At 43.0% G+C, this 9517-nt stretch overlaps 1 pseudogene; it reads left to right on the plus strand.

The window, feature by feature from the left end:
• The first annotated feature begins 797 nt into the window (after positions 1-797).
• LOC132020286 (large ribosomal subunit protein uL11-like) lies at positions 798-1272 on the plus strand (annotated as a pseudogene).
• Positions 1273-9517: the final 8245 nt, after the last annotated feature.

Here is a 9517-nt window from a genome sequence, read left to right on the forward strand (position 1 = left end):
ACTCAAGCCAAAATGACAAAAAAAAAAAAAAAATAGAAAGCAGATAGGCAAAGATACCTCAAGGAAGGAAAATAAAAACAAAGCGAAAAGTAATATTGAATAAAATATACCGTAGGGCAAAAGCAGTAAGTGGGCCCCATACCACCATTTTATGGATAAAGCTGTATCATGATGAGTCATGTGATTTTATTCATAAACACTATATAGCTTTATACAGAGCCAAATACTATCGAAACACACGGAGAAAATTCCAGAAACACAATTGTGGGACATTTTAATGTGTTTTACCCTTTGATACGTAGGATAAAAAATACCCATAAATATAGAGAGCTGAGTAATTTAATAAACATGTTTGATTTAATACATACATTCAAAATTATGTACACTTCAAAACAATATGCCTTCATTTTTAGTAGGCCTGAAATATTTGTAATAATTTAATATTTTGTCAGAAGTTGGGGAAATCAACTTTGGGGGAAAAAAGATGAGCAGATTATCTTAATTTCGTAAAGAATTTATTTATTTATTGGACAGAGAGAGAGTAAGGAAACAAGCAGGGGGAGCAGGAGAGGTCACTTCTAGCTGAGCAGGGAACCTGATGCGGGGCTCAATTCCAAGATGCTGGGATCACAGCCTGAGCCAAAGGCAGATGCTTAACAACTGAATCACTCAGGTGCCCTGAGAAATTAATTTTAAAATTAAAATTTAAGTTTTTGGCTTTTGGCTTGAAGCAGGAGAATGTGCAACTGTCTTGGGCCATCCGAATCCAGGTTCATCCAACGCCAGCCGCCTCCACCATGCCACCTAAGTTCAACCTTGATGAGATCAGTTTTTACCTGACGTGCACTGGTGGGGAAGTCAGTGCCACATAGGCCCTGGCCCTCAAGTTCGGCCTTCTGGGGTAGTCTACAGAACAGTTTGGTGATGATCTCACCAAGGCAACCAACTGGTGATTGGAAGGATCTAGGGATGATGGTGAAACTGACCACTCAGAACCAACAGGCCCAAATTGAAGGGGGACCTTCTGCCTCTACCCTGATGAGCGAATCACCAAAGGACAGAAAGATGCAGAAACACGTGGAGCACAGTGGCAGCATCACTTTTGATGAGACTGTCAACATTGCCTGCCAGATGTGGCACCGGTATTTAGCCAAAGAACTCTCTGGAACGATTAATGAGATCCTGGGGACTGCCCAGTCTGTGGGCAACAATGTTGATGGCTGCCACCCTCATGACATCATAGATGACATCAACAGTGGTGCAGCGGAATGAAGAACAACAAAGGAAGACATTTCAATAAAGGATCATTTGACCATCAGAAAATTTAAAAGTGTCCTAAGGTATCTTTTAACCGAAAGAGGAAATTCCCTCCTCGTATATGGCACATCTTGGGTATCCATTTATCAGTTGGTAGACAACTGGGTTATTTCTACTTTTTGACTACTATGAATAATGCAGCTATGAGCATTTGTGCTCAGGTTTTGGTGTGAGCATATGTTTTCAATTATTTTGGGTGCATGTCCAGGATTGGAATGGCTGGGTCATACGGTAATTATATGTTTAATGTTTTGAGGCACAGTTTTCCAAGACAGCTGCACCATTTTACATTGCATCCGGCAATGCACAGAGCCCCAATTTTTCTACATCCTCACTAGCATTTATTACTGGCCTTTTTTTTGGTTGTTATGTTCATGAAGTAAGGATTACACACAGCTCCCTCGATGCATGTCTAAAGCAGTCATCTCTGTCAGGTAAGAGTTACGTGCAAAGTCCTCTGTGTGTGCCAAGAAGACCAAACCAACGGATGTTCAGAACTGTTTCGATGTTGGAACCATTATCTCCTCGCAGAAGACCAAAATTAGTGTATTACCTCAATATTACTGAATATCTTCATGAGGTAGAGAATTAAAGGAGCTGGAGAAATACCTCTTAATAGATCTCTGTCCCCTGAAATTTCTGAACCATGCTTAATTAAAAGAATCAAAGTTTTTCGTTTTGCTTTCTGGCATCATCTTCTTTAGATGATCTCCCATCATTCATCCATCAATGTAACTTAGGTTGTTTTCATACTTGGCCATTGTGAGTAATGCTGCAGTGAACATGGGAGTGCAGATTATCTCTGTGAGATCTTATTTTCCTTTCTTTTGGCTATAAACACAGAAGTGGAGTTACTAGTTCATGTGGAAGTTCTATTTCCAATTTCTTGAGGAACCTCCCTATCATTTTCCAGAGTGGAAATTTACATTCCCACCAACAGTGCACAAGGGGTCCCCTCTTCTCCACATCTTGGCCAGCACTTGTTATCTCCGGTCTTTCTGAGTCCAGCCATCTTAACAGGTGTGAGGTGATAGCTTCCTGTGGTTTTGATTTGCATCTGGTAGGGGTTCATTTGCACTTTGTTCCATGAAGGGGAAATTAACCAAACATGACCCAGGAGAGGGACGCCTGGGTGGCTCAGTTGGTTAAGTGGTTTCCTTCAGCTCAGGTCATGATCCCAGGCTCCTGGGATTGAGTCCCACATTGGGCTCCTTGCTCAGTGGGGAGCCTACTTTTCTCTCGCCCTCTGCCTGCCACTCTGCCTGCTTGTGTTTTCTCTCTCTGTCAAATAAATAAATAAAATCTTAAAAAAAAAAGATGTCCCTGGAGAGTGAGTAGGCATCAATAAACATTGTCTGCCTCTTGCTGTTTCTTGTAAAATCTTTACTTTCATTTTATATTTTTTCTTTTTTTAAATATTTTATTTATTTATTTGAGAGAGAGACAGAGAGAGCATGAACAAAGAGAAGGTCAGAGGAGAAACAGACTCTCTGTGAGCTGGGAACCTGATGCAGGACTCGATCCCGGGACTCCAGGATCATGACCTGAGCTGAAGGCAGTTGCTCAACCAACTGAATCACCCAGGCGCCCCTCTACTTTCATTTTAAACAGTACATATGGCTCTTCATCTCATCATAGTGGTAAGATCTTGAGTTCGATCTCTGAGACTGAGTTAGAAGAGTTCTTTCACCTTGCTTTGGTCTTAGGTCAGGAAATGTCCAATATCTCCACCATGATCCATCTTCAAGCCCATGGCAGACATTGTTATGTATCATGACACACCACACTGTCTCGCCAAGTTCTGCTTCTGTCACAGGGCCCTTGATGTTGTAGAGCTTCAAGAAGCCACTACCAGCTGACAAGAGATGGAGTGAAGTGGAGCCTATTCACCACCCTCGTTGTGAGAGCTAGTCTAGTCAGTCTAGTTCCCTGAAGGAGATTCTTCTCAGGACTCAGACCAGCTCATCATAGCTCTGAGACAGTGTTGAAAGCTGAAGTCACAGCCCTTTAAAAAGTGTTACTTGTTTTCACTGCATCCTCAGTGCATATGCATATGATGCACACTTTTGTTTCTTTGATTTATTTTAAAAATGTTCTGGGAGCCTGAGTGGCTCAGTCAGTTAAGCGTCTGCCTTCAGCTCAGGTCATGATCCCAGGGTCCTGAGATCAAGTCCCACTCAGGCTCCCTGCTCAGTGGAAGGTCTGCTTCTCTTCTATGCCTCTGCCTGCCGCTCCTCCTGCTTGTGCTCTCTATCTCTCTGTCAAATAAATAAATAAAACCTTTTTTTTAAAAGAAGTATTAATGGTTTAGGTTTGCTAAAATTTGAAGTCATTTTAAAACCCTAAGCCTTCACCGCTTTGTCATGATAGAACACTTTGAAAAAGATTGTATTTCTATTACCTCAGCCAAATGTGAACTGTGGCCAGTGATTCTGCCAACGTCTCTCCACCTCTACGGCTCCTGGTCTTCTTCGTACGCTGCTCTTCCTCTCTCACTGAGTTTCACTTGTCTGGAGTCCCTGCTTCTGGGAACAGTTCTGCTTTTGGTCAGCCGTGCCCGTCACAAGATTTTAGAGCATCAGTTTTCTTCAACTGTAAAAATACTAGATCAACTAATACCTATTCCAGCCAGAAAGATTGGATCATCTTGATTTAATTATAAGATATATTATCTTATAATCTGCAAAGCACTAAACCACTTGGTGACCCACTGCTACCACTGCAGTCTCTCTCCCCTCCCACCCTCCACCCTTGACAGTTGCTTTTCATCCCTTCTTGGCCAGCACTGATTACGTTTGCCTTGAATAAGATGAGGAAACTCTGAAGCATGTTTTCATCAGCATCAGCGCTACTGACATTTTCGGTTGGACAATTCTTTGTTGTGGAGGACCAGTTCTGTACATTGTAACATCTTTGGTCTCTACCCACTAGAATCCAGTTAGCAGCCCCACTACCACCCCCCTACCCAGTTATGACAACTAAAAATGTCCCCCAGAAATACCAGATGTTGCTAGGGAGCAGGGGGTAAAATGATCCCTAATTGAAAACAACTGCTGAATGTTACATATAAAAGGGCTGTAATACTAGGAGTTCAGGAATTTTTGAAATTTTTTTTTAAAAGATTTTATTTATTTATTTGACAGACAGAGATCACAAGCAGGCAGAGAGGCAGGCAGAGAGAGAGAGAGGGAAGCAGGCTCCCTGCGGAGCAGAGAGCCCGATGCGGGGCTAGATCCCAGGACCCTGAGATTATGACCCGAGCCGAAGGCAGCAGCCCAAACCACTGAGCCACCGAGGCGTTCCTTGAAATTTTTTTTAAAGGATTTCTTTATCTAACAGAGAGTGAGAGAGTGAGAAAGCACAAAGCAGGGGAAGGGCAGGGGGAAAGGGGGAAGCAGACTCCCTGAGCCAAAGGCAAAGCTTAACCAACTGAGCCACTGAGGCGCCTGGAATTACAGTATTTTTGAACATGTGTTTTTGTCAATATGTTGTAGTCAAGTACGTGCAAAGAGTAGGGAAGTGGTACTCAAGGGCATTCTACTTCACCTGGAATTGTCTTATGAGAAAAGACAGACTCTCTAAGGAGGTCTTAAAAAAAGTTGTGACCCACAATACAGGTCATCCCCTGACATGAAAAGGGATCCTAAATCTAATTTGACAGAAATCCACTCAGTGTCTCCAGCCACCTTAAAATTGATACTGGTTTCGGGGCGCCTGGGTGGCTCAGTCGGCTAAGCCACTGCCTTTGGCTCAGGTCATGATCCTGGAGTCCCGGGATCGAGTCCCATGTTGGACTCCCAGCTCCATGGGGAGTCTGCTTCTCCCTCTGACCTTCTCCCCTCTCACGCTCTCTCTCTTTCTCTCTCCCTTTCTCACTCTCAAATAAATAAATAAAATCTTTAAAAAATTGATAATGGTTTCATAAGGACACAGGAAGCATGATATTAAAAAAATATTTACCATCAAGTGAGGTCCAGGGATAGATGACATGATGAATCAGAGTCTAGCTATTGGAGTTGCTGTCAATGGCAATCCTGTTTACCTACTATTTGTTCTCACAGGAGTCTTAAGAAGCAAAATGTGCACATGGGCAACTTTTAAATCAAATGGGCACATGGTAACTCAAACCATACAAAAGCTATTCATTGAGACGTAAATTTCACCCTCGCCCCTGACCTTTAGTCTCTCTTTCTTGGAGCAACCACTGATACCAATTTTTTGGTATCAGAACATCAGGAGATGTTCCACGCCTCTGTGCGTGCCCTGCACACGTGTGTGTAGGCGTCACCGTAGGAGTTGCAATTCACACATCAGTAATCCCGTAGCAACAAAAACAAAATCAACCTTTAGCACAGTCACAGGAAAAAAACATTTTACTCAGTCACCCCGAGAAAGGGAAAAACTTAAGTATTAGGCATCTTTCCACCTGCCTGGTTTGCTTTTAATACTGTATTTGGTCAGTTCTAAGATGCCCACTGTCAACATCTCAGCACGTCTGGAATTAGACTGTGTCTTAGTTTTTATGTTACATTTAATGCAACACAGACTTATTGTGATATTTATAATTAGATAACCCAGAAAGCACATCATTCTTTTATCCAGAAGTAGGTGGAGTAAATTATCCTTTTAAATCTTCTAAAAGGGCAAGGGATAGAGGCAGTCTCTGGACCTGAGGAAACTGCCAGCTTTCAGGGGCAGCCGGTGGAAGCGTACCGTCCCACACGGTAGGGAGCACTAGTGCTGTCTGATTAGCTTTCATTTGATGGGTTTCACCCATCACTTGTGTTTTTCTGCACATTCTCCTTCCTGCCCAGGTTAGACATGCAGTGTGGTGGACTGGAAAGAGTCTGGGTTTTAGAGTTAGGAATGAGTGGATTACATTTCTTCTCTTGACACTTTCTGTGTCATGTTGGGCAAGTTACCATCCAGAGCGGTATTTTCCTCCTCTGTAAAATGGACATAATGATTGCTCCTTCCCAGGCTTGTGGTAACCCGCTGGCAGTGTGAATGTCATGGGATTCTTTCTTTCCTTCCTTCCTTCCCTATTATCTATCATGTATCTATTGATTCATCTATCGGTCCCTTCCCCAGGTGCCAGCCCTTGGAAGTCCCCAAGCCCTCCAGTTTTGTAGGATCATCTTGCACTTTAAGATTTAATAAAAATGAGCTCACAATCCAGTCCCACTTAAGCTGGAATACGTCACATCCTTCCCAATATCTCTAGGAAGCCTTTGCAGGACTTCTCACTGCTCCTACTGAATTCTTTCTCTCCATTCTGCATTTTGCCTCCTGGGATATTGGCTGTTCCTTTGAAACAATTTGTCACTCTGACAGACGGCACTCCAAACCCCTCACGTCCAAACCACAGCTGACTTAAAGCTGTGTGTGAATGCTTTATTACACTTTGTGGCCATTAAAACAGAGCTCATATTGCCATGCACCATAAAACAACTGAGTGGTTAAAATCCAATACTAGGCTTCAGTGCAGGATGACCACATGGAGCAGAGAGTGTGGACTCGGGAGCCAGACTGCTCAGGTTCAAATTCTCATCCCATCACCTCCTAGCCATGATCTTGGTGTTGGGAGAGGCAGTTTGCCATGGATCCCAGGAGTCTCTGCATTTCCTTGCTGAGGGCACCAAACTACAGCCCCTCATCATCCTCTTACCCCAGTAGTTTCTGTAGCAAGTCACATAGAAATTAAATCGGTCTGGGCGCTCACAGTTTAAGTACTTTACAACTCGCCCCCTATAAAAAGTGTTGAGCCTTTGACCCAGGGTTCTTCACAGGCAGCACGACCCACTGTGTGAGTAGCTGTCCTCTGGGCCCATGACTACCCCACGGGACTTAGGGGCAGGAACCCCGCAGCCACACTGATGTTACTGCTGTTTGCTGCACTGTGAATCGCAGACCGTCTTGGCTCCATCCATTCAGTCTTGTCTCCACTTCGGCACCTATGAAATGATGGGTGCTAACCTGCTGGGGGCTTACCCGTGTCGCTAGCAAGTCTGTCGCTCTTTGCCATTTGGGGTTTTTCCCTGATACTTGGTTAAGTTACTTAATGTCCCCGTGCCTCAGTTTCTACACTTGAAAATGGGGAAAATAATAATAATAATGCTCAACTCCTACTGTTATTTTGAGAATCAAACCAGTTAATGTAAGTCAAGCATTTAGAACAGGGCCTGGCATGTAATTATATTTGAACTAATGCTAATATCGCTTAGCTCTGTTTTCTCCCATCTGTTCCTAACTTCTCACCTTCTAAAACTCAAAATTCTTCTAAATTTTGTCTTCTAAAACTCAAAATTCTACCTTTATTTTGAAGGGAAATGTACTTTTCTTTGTCCCACTGCTAGCTAGGTCACTAAGGTCAGACCCCAGGGGCTAACTTTTTCCAAACAGAATGCTTAACAAAGACAGTTTTCTTCCCTCAACAGCATCCCCCGCCCCCCTGAAGTTTTTAAATGAGAAATGTTTGGGTCCCTCTCTGCTAGAACAGAGGTGGTATTCAAATAATGTAACAGCTACTCTTGTAAGGGCCCTGGCCCACCAGAACTCTCTGGAAGGTAAATATATCCAGCAAAAAGCAAGCTTCGGTGCAGTAATCCGTGTACTCAGGGCCACAACATATTTCTTTGAAATACAAGAATTTAAAACATGTTCCCCTCTCCTGCCTCTAACAGGCTGATTAGATATTAGCCACAGGACTTTGTCGACCTAATTTGAGAGGAAGGGTGGAGAGTGGGTGTAGATACAGAATTTAAAAAGCTTGGAGAAGGGGTAGATCTATCTACACAAAATAAGAGCTGTGTGGGAGGAAACAAAAGATCCTGGAAGTGAAAGGAGGCAGATGAGAAAAAAAGAGATCTGGAGGGAAAAGCAAGGCTGCGATCAGCGTTCCTGACCATGGGCACAAAAATACTTGAGTTGCTCCCAGGCGAATAAAAGTTAGGGAAAAGGAGGTGCCTAAGGAGAGGTTGTCGAAATTTTGACATGTGTTAGGTGATGTGGTTCTCTGGTCTCTGTCTCTTTAAGAACTATCTAAATAAAAACACTATCTTCAGAGATCATTTTGGAATGAGATTTGTTTCTTTTGAATGTGACACCGTGCTCAGGATGGTCCTAAGGGCAGCCAGTTAATAACCAAGTGTGTATTTATACGTAATAGTTAAAATATAAATATAACCATAATTATTTGAAAGATTTCTATACGTGTTATATATATTTAAAGCTCACACATACACACATGCAACATACAGTATCTGCGTATGCACTAATAATATATCACTTGAGACATGCAATATGCAATGAGTCATACCATATTTATCAAATATACATATCAAATATGCCCGTGTGTGTGTGTGTGTGTGTGTGTGTGTGTGTGTGTGTGAGAGAGAGAGAGAGAAAGCTTCGCGCGTAAGGTAGGTCAAACGCATGCGCAATCTCGCGTGGCTTGCTGGAGACTCAAGTGAAAGTGAAAAAAACGTCTCACGGAGGTAAATTAAGAGGGTTTTCTTGTTTTTTTTTTTTTTTGTTTTTTTTTTTTTTGTTTTTTTTTTTAAACGATCCTGGAATCAGGTTTGTGGGCGACTGTGGCTCCCTGGTGCTCCTTTGCAGCAAAGGAGGAAAGGCAGATCACTGCGTAAAGGTCTGAAAACAGCACCCGCACAGAAGAGGAAAGTACAAGAGGAAACCCAGAATAGTAAATAATAGGGCAGAGGCAGTAAGTTGCCAGGGGCAACGGGGGGCGGGGCCGGGGAGGCGGGGCGGGGCGCTGTATGTGGAGCAGGCTTTACTTTTGACGGTGATGGGACACTTTCGGTCGCCTTGCATTAGATCTGTTTCTCCCCACATCATGCTGAGTTCACAGTGTAACTACTAACTGTACAGACTTAGACCAAGCATTTTTCTTGTCAATTGACAGAATTATACTGGAAATTTAGGAAGTCCTAGAATGGGTCACGTTTTGCAGTGTACATCGTCCTGCTTTCTTTGACTTCTTTCTGCCTCAATCTCCTCTCCCTGCTCCTTCACTGATGCAAACAAATTCCTTCCTTTTACATAGTAGTTTGGAAACCAACTTTTGTTATAACATGTCCCTGGGATCTCAATCTTCACCCACCACCCACCCCCACCCCAGGATGATTTAAGTGTTTTTCTTCCCCAAGATGGAATTCTTCTTTTATTTGGAATTCTTCCA

Source organism: Mustela nigripes, chromosome 6, assembly GCF_022355385.1.
Source record: "Mustela nigripes isolate SB6536 chromosome 6, MUSNIG.SB6536, whole genome shotgun sequence".
NCBI classification, from domain to species: Eukaryota; Metazoa; Chordata; class Mammalia; order Carnivora; family Mustelidae; genus Mustela; species Mustela nigripes.